This window comes from Macaca thibetana, chromosome 4 (assembly GCF_024542745.1).
Source record: "Macaca thibetana thibetana isolate TM-01 chromosome 4, ASM2454274v1, whole genome shotgun sequence".
Lineage (NCBI taxonomy): Eukaryota > Metazoa > Chordata > Mammalia > Primates > Cercopithecidae > Macaca > Macaca thibetana.
Genome location: NC_065581.1, coordinates 129,715,728 through 129,731,953, shown reverse-complemented (window position 1 = coordinate 129,731,953; position 16,226 = coordinate 129,715,728). Strand labels below are relative to the sequence as shown.

Here is a 16,226-nt window from a genome sequence, read left to right as displayed (position 1 = left end):
CAGCCCTGAGGTGGTGCTCCTGTACTTGTGGTCACATCTCGGCTTGAAAACGCTGGTAGAGAGAGTGGAACTTTCCCCTTCTTTTCACAAAGAGTATGGGGCTTTTGCAAGGCCAAAAAAAAAAAAGCAAAAAAAAAAAAAAAAAAGCCTAAAGTTGTTGCCTACATATTTGTGTGGAGCATTTAAGCTCAAACAGGCAATATACATGTTGGATAGGAAAGTGGATATTCACCCATAATGACAGCATACTGGTGATATCTCTGCTACATCGTGACATAAATAGGATTCTTTTAGTTTTACCTTGCTCAGTTGCAGGAGTGGGAAAGGTGGCTGAGTGGGGAAACTGAGTCAATGTATACAATGTTAACAGTAGACTTTTGAGCCAAAGCGTGGGGTGGACATATTCAAGAACGAAAGGAGTAGTGGGTTTGCAACCTCAGAGGCTGAGAGCAACATTAAGTAACAGATCATAGACAACACTGTTCTCTCAACCCCCTCTGTGCAGTGCTAGTGTATATCAGTGGGGGTCCACTGATAATGTCTACTCACACAGGAGCCAACTGGAGTCAGTGGACAGCTGGGCTGACCCTACCTGCATGTGTACTTCAAAGCTATGTGATGCTTTAGTGTATTATAGGCTGCACTTGGAGGTGTATTGTTTTGCAGATAGATTTGTGGCCCAATCAGTGGAATATTCTCTGCTCAAGAGTGGCGGCTGAGGCATCTAGCTTATTAAAAAAGCCTCCAAACTGGTCTCCCTGCCTCCACCCTTGCCCCTCAAAACTCTACTCTCAACAAAACAATAGAAATGATCACTTGAGAATCAAATTCTGTCTTCTCTAATCAAAAACCCTTCTGTGGGTCCTTTACTCACACTGAAAGTCAAAGTCAGTACCATGGCCTCTAAGCCCTTTGTGATTTGTGTCCCTTCCCCTACTCTTTGACCTCATCTCCTCTTACTGGCCCCCTCACCCTGTTCCAGCCATGCTTGCCTCCTTAAGTTCCAGCCACACTTCTGACCCAGGGCCTTAGCATTTGCTTATCTTTCTGCTTAAAATACTCTTCCCTAGACATTTTGGGGAGCTCATTCTTCTTCTCCTTTAAATATTTGTTTGAGTGTCATCTTGCAGAAAGGTTTTCCTTGACCACCAATTTCGATTTAAAGTGACATCTGACTGAGCCAGAAAGAAACTGATTCCCTGAATAGATCAATAATGAGCTCTGAAATTGAATCAGTAATAAATACCTACCAACTAAAAAAGGCCCAGGACCTCATGGCCTCATAGCCGAATTCTACCAAATACATAAAGAAGAGCTGGTATTATTCTTACAGAAACTATTCCAAAAAATTGAGGAGGAGGGACTTCTTCTTAACTCATTCTATGAGGCCAGCATCATCTTGATACCAAAATTTGGCAGAGACACAACAAGAAAGAAAACTTCAAGCCAATATCCTTGATGAACATTGATGGAAAAATTCTCAACAAAATACTTGCAAACTGAATCCAGCAGCATATGAAAAAGTTAATCCACCATGATCAAGTAGGCTTCATCTCTGGGAGACAATGTTGGTTAAGGAATAAACATGATTCATCACATAAACAGAACTAAAGACAAAAACCACATGATTATCTCAATAGATGTGGAAAGACTTTTGATATAATTCAACATCCCTTCAAGTTAGTAAGTCTCAAAAACTAGGTATTGAAGGAACATACTTCAAAATAATAAGTGCCATCTATGACAAACCCACAACAAACATCATAGTGAATGGGCAAAAGCTAGAAGCATTCCTCTTGAAAACTGACACAAGACAAGGATGCCTTTTCTTACCACTGCTATTCAACATAGTATTGGAAGTCCTAGCCAGAGCATTCAGGCAAGAGAAAGAAATAAAGGGCATTCAAATGGAAAGAAAAGTCAAACTATCTCTGTTTGCAGAAGATACGATTCTATATCTAGAAAATTCCACAGTCTCAGCCCAAAAGCTCCTTCAGCTGATAAACAACTTCAACAAAGTTGCAGGATACAAAATCAATGTACAAGAATCACTAGCATTCCTTTACACCAACATCAGTCAAACTGAGAGTCAAATCAGAAAGGCAATCCCATTCACAATTGCCACACACACAAAATAAAATACCTAGGAATACAGTTAAGCAGGGAAGTGAAAGATCTCTACAATGAGAATTACAAAACACTGCTCAAAGAAATCGGAGAAGACACAAACAAATGTAAAAACATCCCATACTCATGGATAGGAAGAAGGAATATCTCTAAAATGGCTATACTGCCCAAAGCAATTTACAGATTCAATGTTATTCCTATCAAACTACAAATGTCATTCTTCACAGAACTAAACAAAATTATTTAAAAATTTACATGGAACCAAAAAAAGAGCCCAAAGAGCCAAGCCAATCCTAGGCAAAAAGAGCAAAGCAGGAGGCATCATGTTACCTGACTTCAAACTATTCTACAAGGCTATGGTGACCAAAACAGCACGGTGCTGGTACAAAAGCAGGCAAATAGACCAATGGAACAGAATAGAGAGCCCAGAAATAAGGCTGCATATCTATGACAAACTGATCTACAACAAAACTGACAAAAATAAGCAATGGAGAAAAGACTCCCTTTTCAATAAATGGTGCTGGGATAACTGGCTAGCCATATGCAGAAGATTGAAGCTGGACCCCTTCCTTATACCTCAAAATCAATTCAAAATGGATTAAACACTTAAATGTAAAACCTCAAACTATAAAAACCCTGGAAGACAACCTAGGCAATACCATCCTAGACCTAGGAATGGGTGAAGATTTCACAATAAAGATGCCAAGAGCAATTGTAACAAAAGCAAAAATTGACAAGTGGGATCTAATTAGGCTAAAGAGCTTCTGCACAGCAAAAGAAACTTTCAACAGAGTAAACAGACAACAGAGTAAACTGACAAAGGTCTAATATCCAGCATCTATAATGAACTTAAACACATTTACAAGAGAAAAAACCCACCCATTAAAAAGTGGGCAAAGAACGTGACCACTTTTAAAAATACATACATGTGGGCAAGAAGCATATGAAAAAAAGCTCAGTATCACTAATTACTAGAGAAATGCAAAAGAAAACCACAATAAGATACCATCTCACACCAATCAGAATGGCAATTATTAAAAAGTCAAAAAAATAACAGATGCTGGGGAGGTTGTGGAGAAAAGGGAACACTTTATTACACTGTCAATGGGAGTGTAAATTAGTTCAACCATTGTGGAAAGCAGTATGGCGTTTCCTCAAAGAGTTAAAAGCAGAATTACCATTTGACCCAGTAATCCCATTACTGGGTATACACCCAGAGGAATATAAATCATTCTACCATAAAGACACATGCACCCAAATGTTTATTGTCTCACTGTTCACAATAGCAAAGACATGGAATAAACCTAAGTGCCCATCAATGACAGACTGGATAAAGGAAATGTGGCACATATGCACCATGGAATATTATGCAGCCATAAAAAAGATTGAGATCATGCCTTTTATGGGAACATGGATGGAGCTGGAGACTGTCATCCTTAGCAAACTAACATAGGAACAGGAAACCAAATACTGCATGTTCTCACTTACAACTGGGAGCTAAGTTATAAGAACTTATGAACACACAGAAGGAAACAACAGACACTGGGGTCTACTTGAAGGGGGAGGGTAGGAGGAGGAAGAGAAGACGAAAAGATAACTATTGGGTACTCAGTTTAATACCTGGGTGATGTAATAATATGTACAACAAACTCCTATGACATATGTTTATCTATGTAACAAACCTTCATATGTACCCCAAACCTAAAATAAAAATTAAAAAAATAATTTAAAAAATTAAAATTCATGAAAAAATAAAGGAACATTCAACACTTCCTAACCCATGTCACTGCTTTATTTTTCTATTTTCTTCATTCATTCATTCATTCATAAGTTCCTTGAGAGTAGGGCTTTTTCTCTTTTGTTTTCTGCTACAGGAATAAGAAGTGCCTAGAGTAAGTGGTGATTAAAAACTAGTTCCTTGCTGAATAAATGAAAGTATATGTGTATTATCCCAAACCATAATGTTTCTTGGTGTCAGTAACACTGGGAGTGGGCACTGGCCAAGTGGTCCACATGCAGAATGTGCAGAGCTATCCTCGCTGGTGACCTTCTTGCTTTGTGGATGCCAAAGAAAGTAGACAGCTATATGGACTCTGCCACCTGGACAACTCTAGATGTGGGTGGTAGGGGGTTATGAACAGCAATGAGGAGCTGGGAGTGGCTGTTTGTTGGATTTCTGGCTTCAGGACAAGTTCTATGAGTTTCCTGAGCCCTCATGATCTAAAACTATGGAGCATGATGGTGCTGGGGTGAACACGCATTGTGTTGCTTGCTGAGTACTCACTAACCTAACTTTGTTCTGAAGGAACCATTTCTCCCTTACTCTATGTGTTTCAAGTAACATGTGTACTGAAGAAAATGACACCTATTTTTATAAATACTGTGAACTAAGAATGATTTTTATATTTTTAAGTGGCTTCAACAAAAATCAAAATAATGATATCTAAATTTCAATGCCCATAAATAAAGTTTTATTGTAACTTAGCCATGCTAATCCATTTATGCATGGCTGCTTTTGCTCTAATGGTGGAGGTGAGTAGTTGTGACAGAGACCATGTGGCCTGCAAAGCTATAAATATTTACTATCTGGCCCTCCATGGCAAAAGTTTGCCAGCCTCCACCTCAGACTATCGCTGCGGTTAGAGTCCTATGATCACAGTGAGTGGTTCAGCACAAGACCCAGGTTTAAACGTCTGGTCTGTTCTTTGAACTACTCGGGAAGCTAGCTCTAGCTAGCTAGCTCTTCTGCTGCCTCAGGTGAGAAACTGAGGATGTCAGGAAGCATCAGGCAGCCCCTAAGGATGAGGTCGTAATCAAGCTTGTTTGAAACCATTCCAACTCTGGAATTTTCAGCTATGCCAATCAATACATTCTCTTTAATCTTAAATTAGCTAGCGTTTTAAGATCTTTGTAGCTTACAGCCAAAGAAACTTAACTGATGAAGTCATTTGGAAGAAATCCTACTCCAGGTATACAGGGAACAGAATTAATGAGTTCCTAAGATCATTGCCTTATGGTGGCAACAGCAGTTGCCTGGCGGAAGATAGGAAATCTGTCTTAATAGCGCCATCTGGGACCCAAATTTGTCCTGCTCTGGTAGAAATCCTAGAAGATCAGGAATACAGGGATGCAATTAATGTTTAGGACCTTCACTTAACAGCACACGTCTGTGTCTTCCCTAGGCATAAATACTGGGAGAATTCAGAACTCAGGATTTTTATATCCTCTTATTGGAATTACCCATATAATACATGATTTATTGCCTATAGACTTCTTAATTTCTATGTACACAATAGCAGCACTACTGTATTTTTTAATTCAAATGAAATGCGTGAAGGTGTTCGGGGAGAAGTGATAGAAAAGTTTAGTAATGAATAATGTTTCATTATTTTGTCTGAATTGTATTTTCAGAACATCAGTCATTATCAAATATAGACTCATAATCAAATATTACATATTCATATAATATTTTGATTATGATATTTTTAGAAACATACATCTCTTTTCCCTCCTACTGATTCATCTCACTCCCTACCATTTAATCAGCAAAGCTGCTTTCCACTCGGTATCTCAGGGAAAGGATATGACATGGTAGACAACAGAAAAAAAATGAAACAACACCCCCCAAATTCAGGAAACTTCCTGGCAAAAAGTTCACACCTTTAGGATAATAGAGAGTCTCTGCGTAGAGCCAAATTATTTAAGAGAAACATCAAGGGTGATTGTTGCTTTTGCCATCTGGAGAGGAAAAGATTCCCTGGGGTTTATACAGAAAAGGAAGGGGAAAAGAGTTCCTTTTCCACTGCCACCAGGGAGGATGTGGTGGCAGTGCGATTGGATGGGTTTCAGAGAGGGGGCCCCCGTTTCCATCAAGGACCTCAGAGCCCCTGGAGGCCCCTCCCTCGGGTTCTGTGGGGCCAAGGAGAGACGTCCCCTCAATCCCACCCGGGTTCCCTGCTGGATCAGCCCTAGAAGGAAGCTTCCAGGGGCTGCTCCCACTTCTGCTTAAGTGTGGCTCCACCATGGAGGGTGGGTCCTGAGGAATGTGGCAAGGGCAGCAAGAATGAAGGGGCCACAGTGGTGCAGGCATGTGGAGGGGGCACAGGCTTTGGCCCGTGGGCCTCTGTTCCTATCCCTCCTTCTGTCGTTCCCTGTGACCAATGGGCGGAGGGCCCATTCTTGGCAGAAACCCAGGGAAGTGGCAACATTCCCAGACAGTGTTGTGAGAGCAGTAGAATGTTCACAACCTCCTACCCTTGCCCTAGCATCAGGGTTTGACAGAAAAATTAGATTGAGTCAAATAAAAATATTTCTCACCCACTTGCGTTCATGGATGGAGATTGATGACCTTCTAGGTCAGACACATTTGTTTCCATTAGTGTGGAAAATCAAGAGTTGACTTACTCCTCAGTTCTTCCAAGTGTGACAGTCAAATTTTGGCTACACACCAGCAGCCAATGGCACACAAGTGTTAGAGCAGGTTATTTGCATTTCATGTGCTGGAGTTTCTTCACTGCAATGTGCTATCGTTCATTTTGAAGAACTGCTTTTTCTTCATTTGATTATGAAGTCCATTCTTCACTGAGAAGGATGAATAACTGAGTTTCATTAGGGAGCCCTTGAAGCTCAGCCAGAGCGATTTTCATACTAAGTTCATTTTCTTTAACATATAACTGTTGAAATAATATAACAAAAATACATTTATCTTTTATAATTGCTTCCCTCCTGTAATACATAACAGATTTTATGGAAATATTAACATAACAGCTATGCTGCATAATTCTCCCTCAACCAAAGAATAAGACGATTAATCTATTCTATTTATTTATAAAATCTTCTTGATATTTCTGATACTGCTTTTTTCCCATCATTCACCTGGTGGAAAAAGCAAGGTGGAGAAATAGACAGAGTAAACTATGGCGGCAGCTTTTTGCTGGCAATGCAAAATGAGGCCCTTGATGTTATTACGGCCCAAGGGAAAGTGTGAGTACTACATTCATCAGCGGTTCTCAATCAGGGGCTATTTTGCACATTAGGGGATATTTGGCAATTTGGGGAGATATTTTCGACTGTCAAACTGGTCAGGTGGGTAAGGTGGAAGGCATGCTACTGGCATCTAGTGACAAGCGGGATGAAGCTAGACATCCTACAGTGCAGAAGATCGCCCCAGCCCCTGGCAAATAGTTATCTGGCCCAAAATGTCAATAATAAATTCCAAGGTTGAGAGACTCTGATATAAAGTAATCATGAAAGGAGGAAAGATCTGAGTATGTTAGGACGATTGGCAAGGTGTTTGCAGACTGAGAGGAGCCATATGGACATTTGTTGAAAAAGGGGGAAAGAAGGAGATACCTGAAGAGCTGGATAATTCTTTCATACTATGTAAGGCATATTTAAAAAGGCCATGGTTTTTAGAGGGTACGTTCTTACCAACTTTTTAAGGAGAGGATAAAATTCTGTGAAATCAATATTACAGTTATTAAAAGCACAAAAGGACCATGATTGTTTCACGATTTGTCTTGCTAATTTCACATACTATGATGTTTTATGTGCTGAGTGGTGGTAAATGTGTAAATGAAAATATGAAGGTGAGAAAGCACGGTATATTTCTACCTGGCTAGATTGTATAGGCCAGTGAATGTCTAGGGAAAGGGTGGTCCTGGAGCCAGGTGAGAGAGATCTTGAATGGAAAGTTACAAAGTTTGAATCCATTCATTAGAAATGGAGGCAGGTGTATTATAGGATTCTCCAGGTAAACAGAATCAATAGGGTGGGGAAGGAGGGAGAGAGAGAGAATGAGAGAGAGAGAGAGAGAGAGAGAGGAGAGAGAGATGAGAGAGATTTAGTTTTCAATTGAGGGAGCTGGCAAGTCCTAGTTTTGTATGACGGGCAAACTGGAGATTCAGGTAAGAGTTAATCTTGCAATCTTGAGTCTGAAGTCTGGAAGCTCAGGCAGAAATTCTGCATCTGGAGGCAGAATTCTTTCTCAGGGCAGTGAGAGGCAATCTATTCCATACCTCTCACCTAGCTTCTGGTTGTTTACTGATCATTTTTGGCGTTCCTTGTAGAAACATCACTCTTATCTCTGCCTTCATGTTATATGATGTTTTCCCTCTGTGGTTTTCTGTGTATAAATTTCCCCATTTTTTTTTCTATAGACACCAGTCATGTTGGATTAGGGCTCACCCCAATGATCTCATGTTAACTAATTACAGCTCCCACAGCCCTACTTCCAATTAAGGTCACATTCTGAAATACTGAGGGTAAGGACTTCAACATATGAATGTGTTGGAGGCACACAATTTCACCTGTAACAGGGGGTTTGCATAGAGCAGTGACATTTTCTGAATTGTTCTATATTGGCAACATTGCACAGTTTTCTTGCTTCTCAGGGACATCAGTTATAAGAAAATGCTATAGTGAAGGCAAATGGGACAGAATCTTAAAACACTTGTGAATTTTTATTTTTTCTTGTTCTAATGATAATATAAATGTAAAAAAACACTAACACATTGTAAAACACAGAAAGCAAAATAGTTATTATACTGCTCACATAAATAACCCATTTTATCAGTAATAGGTATGACTGTATTTAAACATCTAAAAGGACGATTTTTAAAAAACATATGGATCTCGCTATGTTGTCCAGGCTAGAGTGCAGTGGCTATTCACAGGTGCAACCATAGTTCACTGCAGCCTTGAACTCCTGGCCTCAAACAATCCCCCCATCTCAGCCTCTTAGCCTCACGAGTAGCTGGGACTACAGGTATGTTCCACTGAGCCCAGCTATGAAATATCTATTTTTAATAAAAATGTGAATCATACCATACATACTGTTCTGCGATTATCCTTTCTTTTCTTTTATTTTTTACTTCAAAGTACATTTTGCACACCTTTTCATGTCAGAACATAAAGACCTACTAATTCTTTTTTATTTACTGCCTAGTATTTCACTGAATGAATGTGCTATATCTGTTTAACCAATCCCTTAGTGCCATTTGGGTTATTTCTAAATTTTTACTTTTACAAGAAATATTACAGTGAATGTCATTGAACATACATCTTTGTATACTTGAGTAAGGATTTTTTTTTTTTTTTTTTTTTTGCTGGGTATATTTTTAGGGATAGAATTGTTGAGCCAAAAGCTATGATCATTTTAAACTATAATAGACATTTCAAAATGCAAAAATGCTGCATCAAATATTTTTCCCTCCCACTAAAAATATATGAATTAGATTAGTAATCCCTACATAGAAAGAAGTAAATAGACTACACTGATAGTGTATTTAATGACACTATGCCAGCACAATAATTCCTATAATAATCAAAGAATAGTTACCATTGCTTTATTAATATACACTTACTTGTCTTCCATAGAGCTCTTGTCAACAAATCTTAGCTTATTGCTAAGATTTGGGACTTCTTCCAGATGGAGTTTATGATTAAATGCTAATCACCTTGTTACCAAAGTGCTCAGCTTTATTCATTATTTGTTTGATGTTTGCCATAAAAATTACAGCCATTATAGCCCATTATTTTAGTTTCAACTTCCCAAAATGAGTAGAAATATATGTTAAAAACTTAATGTTTGATTACTGTTTAAAATGCTAAAAAATATGATCCAAATTATCAGTGCTTAGAACTAGAAAACCCGAATAGCTTTAATCCTTTTTGGGGGCTTTCTTTTCACCCCCATGATGTGTGGGTGTGTCAAATGTGGACTCCTTCCTGTTGTTCTGTTTGCTGGAGCCAAGAATCATATCTTGCTAAATCCACAAGACTAGTGAATTTCGTCTAGTGTAGTATTGAGGAGTTCTGATCATGGAGAAGGTGTGGCTAGGACTGGTACCCCCCAAATACTGTCATCTCCAATCACAATTCTGGAAAACAGCTTGATATAAGAACATCAATGAAGTGGTAATTTATTACACCAGTAGAGTAGAGCTCAGCCGTGGAGACACAAAGCCTGGTGAGACTTGGAAATCCTAGGCTTAGGCAGTCAGTTTCTGGAGTCTGTTAAGAGGATGCAGAGTGCCAGCCACAGGGCTGAGTGTCAGAGAAGGGTTGTAGAATAGGGGAGGAGGAATGGAAGAGCCACTTGGTGTTCTTGTTGTAGGAGGCACGTTAACACATCAGAAACGTTCCAACAGAGACCAAGCTAACAAACTGGAGACCATGCAATGCAGGTAGTCTCTGGAGACTTCACATCCAATGTCTGAATTTTCTAATTTACTTTTCAAGACAAACTCATTGATATCATGCTTTTCCCCACAATATTCTTTTCTGTACCAACCAAGAGATAATATACAGCACTTCCTAAAACAATACTATTGCCTTCTGGATTTTCTTCCAAATTATTGATACCCATTCTCCAAGTTTTGATGACACTGTCTTTAGCTTATCAGAAGGTGGCCGTGGAAGATGCTCAGTCAATGAGCAGGATTCGTATTTCTTCCTGAAATGGTTTTGAAATTGTTGTTGAGGGAAATGTGAAGGGATTGTGGCCATGCAGTCATGTCACCAGAAATAACGACCGAATTTATCTGCAGCTATTGTCAGATACAATCAATAGCAAGATAAACCTCAATTTCAAAGATATTAAAATGTGAATCTTAGAATCGAATGAATTATTAAAATGTGAACCTTAGAACTGAATGAAATGTAATAATGTGGAAAAATTAAAATCAAATAGAACTATTTTTTAAAAAACACGGATCTTGCTATGTTGCCCAGGCTAGAGTGCAGTGGCTATTCACAGGTGCAATAGTTCACTGCAATAGCTCACTGCAGCCTTGAGGTGGCTTCATTAATTATTTCCTTTAATCATTCAGCAAATATTCACTGAACATCTTTATGTACAAGACCTTGCGGTAAAACTTGCCACCCATTTTTATTTGTTGTTTATGTCTTCTAGGTTTCTTAATTAGCTTAGCTAATAGTTTATGAAATGTATTTTTTATTCCAAAGACTGAACTCTTCTATTTCTCTACTAGTTCTGCTATTTTCTATTTCACTATTTTTTGTTTTAATTCTTGTTTCCTTTCGTTAGTGTTTTTTTTATAACTTTTAAATTTAAATGTCTTATAAACTTATTTGTAACCTTAATTATTTAGGTATGTAAGTATTTAAATGCATACATTTCTCTCTGCTCTAGCCATATCCTATTATTTCTATTATGTGGTGTTTGAACTATTGGTATTTCCTAGATGCCTAACTATTTTGATTTAGAGTTTTTCCTTTGATGCAAAAGTTGTGTTAGAGAGAAATTGAAACTTACATGTAGCAGTGTATTTTGTTTTTCTAATTTTGTGATTAATTTCTATATTTATTGTAGTAGAGGATGTTATCTACATTATTTTTACTTTCAGGAATTTATTAGTTTTTTTGTGGTTTGATATATGGTCAATTTTGAATACGTTTAATGTGTACATGAAAAGTTCATTGAGTTTGATTTAATGTGTCTATCTTATTGATTAGGTCATTTGGCTCATTATTTTTTCTTCTATTTAATCTGTATCATGAAGAGATGACTTCATCTCCCATATTTACTTGTGTTTCTGTGTTTCTTTTTGTATTTCTTGTTTCTATGAATTTTTTTATTATTTTTTATTTTTATTATTTATTATTATTAATAAATAATAAAATTATTTATTATTTATTATTTATAATATTTTTTATTATTATTTATACAGCACAAATACTCGTAACTGTTAGATTTTCATTGTGGGTTGTAGGCATTGTTCCAAAATGCCTCTCTTTGCCGTACTTTGCACTTTTTGAGTTGAATTCCATGTTGTCTGATATCACTATCTTGTCCCTGCTTCATTTTGTATTTGCCAGGTAGGTCTTTGTTGATTCTTTCAACTTTCCCATGCCACTTTGTTTCAGACTTAGCTTTTCAGTATACCATGTTTTACTCTGCGATCTCTTTTTCTTTTATTACCTTTCTATTTATTTTCTCTAGAAGATATACAGTCTTTGGTTTCTAATAGGTATTTTAATAGCATAACATAGCTACACAGGGCATTATTTAGACTGTACATGAGTTACTTGTTTTAAACAACAATTATCCATTCTTCCCCTGACCCCTCACCCTCTTTCACAACCACCTTCCTATTTGGATGAGTTCTCTGTACATGGCATGGCCAATGGAGTCCACAGACTGACCTGTCACTGCCATGGCCACAGCAGTTCTACATTCAAATGGATTCATGTTCACTGCCTCCACTTTTGCCATAGCTTCTTCTTCCTTTTATTGAACGGTTGAAGTTTGTTTCTTTAAGAAGTCTTCATGGGACCATAGTTCCTAAATTCATCCATGTTTGAAAACGTCTACTGTTTGTCTCTTTATGCCTGGAGAACACTTCAACTATAAAAATCTCTGAAGTGCATAATCATTTCTCTGAGGACTTGACAGAGAGTTGAAATTTATCTGACTTTTTTCCCTCATAGATGACTATTCTTCCTTTATCTTTGAAATTTTATATATTTACCAGAAAAGATACATTACCAGTTTGATCGCTTCATGCATTTTTTGCTGAAACATCATGTGACATTTGAATTTGTAGTTTCAAATATGTATTTCAAAATGATTTTTAAGTTACATTTTTGAGTACCTTTCTGGGTCGTACTGTTTTCTGTCTTATGGACCCTAGGTAAGCGGATACTTCATTTCCGTTGTCTGTCTTCCATAGTTTACTTGCCTCTCTAGTCCTTTTAAAGTCTTTTGGTTTTGCACAGTGTTATCAAGCTTGTTCTTCAGGTCCTTGAATTTGTTCTCTCTGTCCTCCTTTCTGTGGTATCTAAATGTGACATTCACTGTTGTGATGGTCTTATTTTCCCTTCCATTTTCCCCTAAGTTCTTCTAGCATTTACAGAAGTTCTTCCATTCAGTTTCCACTCATTCATACAGTGGTTCTTTCATTCAGTTCTCCGATTCAGGAGGACAGTTTAAAGTTTTCATCAGCTTCATGACAGTACATTTGAGGTATGTGTTGTGGGTTTGTATCTATTTTTGGAAGACGTTGTATTTATTTTCTTTTTTTAAGAGTGTTTTTACTTTGATCGCATGCTTAAGAAAATATGCCTGATCTTTGAATGAGAGAAAACCTTTTTCTCAGCTCTTAGTTGAACTATAGAGTAGTGCTACTTTTACCCTAATCTGTTTCTAATATGATTATTTACAATGGTTCAAATGCATTTTCAGCAGCAAAATTGTTTTTTGAATAAGTTCCAAACTTGCTTTCCTTTTTAAAAGAAGCTAGTTGGAACTTGGGTCTGTGTGCTTAATTTTTAGTTTAATTTCTTTTGCTCAAAATGGAGCTTTACTGCTTTCATTGGTTATAAAATTGAATCTCATGGGAAGTGTAAACATAAAAAGCATGAAGAAGAAAGTAAGAATCACCCATAATTTTTACCACTTAGAGATAATCGCCATCATTTTGATGTATATAAGACTGTAATTTTTAAAGTATTTAAATTTATGTTATATATGTGTTTGTATATATAGTGTGTATACACACATACATAGATAAAACTGCAGATATTTGCATGTGTGTGTATACACACACACATTCATACATATACATGTACTTAGTATATATACACATACAGGAAAAATGAGCTCATACTATACATACATAATAAAGTGATCTAACTTTGCTTTTTCCCTAAAGGTCAGACCTGATGTTCTCAAACCTTGCACAGAGGTTAGCCCTAGAGCACTAGAGCAAACTCATAGGGTGGGTGCCGTGGGAATTGAAAAAAATTTTTTCTTTATTTTCTCTAATTCAGACCCCGACCCTGACCCCAAACCCTAACCTTAACCCTTACCCCTGGAATTTTAAAATTATTGAGAAAAATATAGTGACATTGATATCTTTTAGATACTTTTTGAGTTACTAAATGGAAACAGTTCATTTTATAGTTCTGTCTTTAGATTGAGCTATGTTCCTTTCAATGATGCTGTCTTTGCAAATGTGAGTTGATACAATTAAAATCAAGTAAATACCCTGTGAAAATTATCTAGGAACAGGAAATGAGGGAGGCAATATTCACTCTAAGTCCAAGGTTTGAGAAGTTGTGCAGCGCCTAACATTAAACAGATTCCATTAATAAGTAATTTGGTGAAGAATGACAAAAAAATAATATTTCAATTTATGTGTATTATTTCTTTCAAGCATGGAAATCTGTGCACAAGCAAAACCGTCAATCAAATGTATGTCATAAAAAAGATATTTTTAGACCCCTAAGATCTTAAAACAGTTACCTTTCTCCTAATTGCTCTAAAAACTTTCTCAGGAACCTGCTGGAGAATGGACTCCTTGGAAATAAGGAATAAAGAGGATCCAGGGAACAGGAGGTTCACCATAGAGGAGCGGGAAAGGGAATTCCCAGTATGATGGCAAGTTGCTAAATTAAATGTTTTGCCCATTATTTTTTACTGGGCTGTGGGTCTTTTTCATATTGACTTAAAGAGCTCTTCATTATAGGAGATAAACATTTGTTGTGTTGCAAATTATTTCTTGAAATGTTTTTGCCTTTTGATTTTGTCTTTGAGTTTCTTTTTTCTTTGCTATACAGAAACTTAAAAAACGTATTTGATCAAATTGATTAATGTAAGGATAATTTTAACTCTCAGATCCTGTGACCCTGTTAAGTTAGATATTATAAGCTACAGAAACTAAGCCAGCTGTCTGACTTCTTTGGACTTTAGATTTGTTATCTGTAACATGATGCATCTTCTGCTAGCTATTTGTGAAGTCCCTTCCAACTGTGAGTGTTGATCAGTATTGACTTCACGTGACGGGAAGTTTTTGACAACAAATTTAAATTAGTTCCTGGAAAAATTCTAGAAACAGTCAACGACAGGATTTTAGATAAAATCATGACATTAAACATCATAAAACCATAAAATACACAGATTGAAGTGGCAGAAAAATCCAGTGACTACTGCTGAGACGACACGGAGAAAGAACACTTCCTCATTTTGTCTGAGGCCTGGTGATCCAACGGCTGTGTGAGTGGAAGGTAGGGCATCAGCAGGCCTGGAAATGTCAATACCAAACTTCTCTAGCAAAAAGGAAAGAGACGGGAACTTGTTGAAACTCCCCCTGCAACGTGCTTTGGACACAAACATTTCTTATTGTTTTTTTGTTCTGTGAGTGACAACTCATTCACAAAAGAGAAAGGTGACCAGAGAGCTTTGAAACTCACCCACAATCTATAGCGATCCTTCCTCACTCTCTGAGCTCCTCCTTAGCTCAGGCAGGAAGGAGATGGGGAAGGAGTAGGTGATAAAAGGGAGTTCATATTGCCATGCTTTTGCAACTCTTTCCCCTTCTCCCTGAATTGCTACCCCACTTTGGTTCATCTGCAGTCCTTATGTAACGCTCTGATCCAGATGCAGCTTTCATTAGCAATATCCGCAAACAGGAATGAGACATTGCATGCATTTGTTCTGAAATGATACTAATTTTTAAAATTATCTGCAAATAAATACAAGTGCTTCTCAACCGACGTACATCTTTCACATTTCTTTGTCCAGAACATAATCAGTGAAACTAAATCTCTAGTCTCTGCACTAGACAGTTTTTAAATTTTTCATATTTTCCATTGTTGGTTTGTATTTGTTCTCACATGTATATAGAGATAAAAGCATCACAGCTATACAACTTGTGAAGATTTCATTTGGCCCTGTTGCAAATTACACAGTCAGAACCATTTCATTAGTATTAAGCCTCTGTCAAGATGTATAGTTAGGAATCGAGTAAGCTTGAAAATCCATTGTATTTGCACACATTTGAGACATCCATTTAGACACCAGACTATAAAAGAGCTGGCTTAGCAGACTAAATGGAGTAAATGCACTAGATTTTTAGAGCATTTAGAATAATCTTAGATGAGTTCCAAATGAGAAAAATAATGTATATGCATTTAAAGCAAACTAAAGCATATTAGAGAAACTCTATGTGTTAGAGCAAATATTTTGATAGTCATTGTAAAGTTGTTTTAATAATGATTTTATACGGCCACATGATGCCAATTACTTAAACATGTTAGATATCTTTCATTGTAAAAATAATGCAACAATGTTACAA

General features: G+C 37.2%; 1 long non-coding RNA gene across 1 annotated transcript in view; it reads left to right on the top strand.

Annotated features, from left to right (window-relative positions):
- LOC126952869 (uncharacterized) overlaps positions 1-14,562 on the top strand; it is a 53,571-nt gene extending 39,009 nt beyond the window's left edge. The window contains exon 3 of the long non-coding RNA XR_007725056.1: positions 14,428-14,562. This is a non-coding gene — a long non-coding RNA (uncharacterized LOC126952869). The remainder of the gene's footprint in view (positions 1-14,427) is intronic.
- Positions 14,563-16,226: the final 1,664 nt, after the last annotated feature.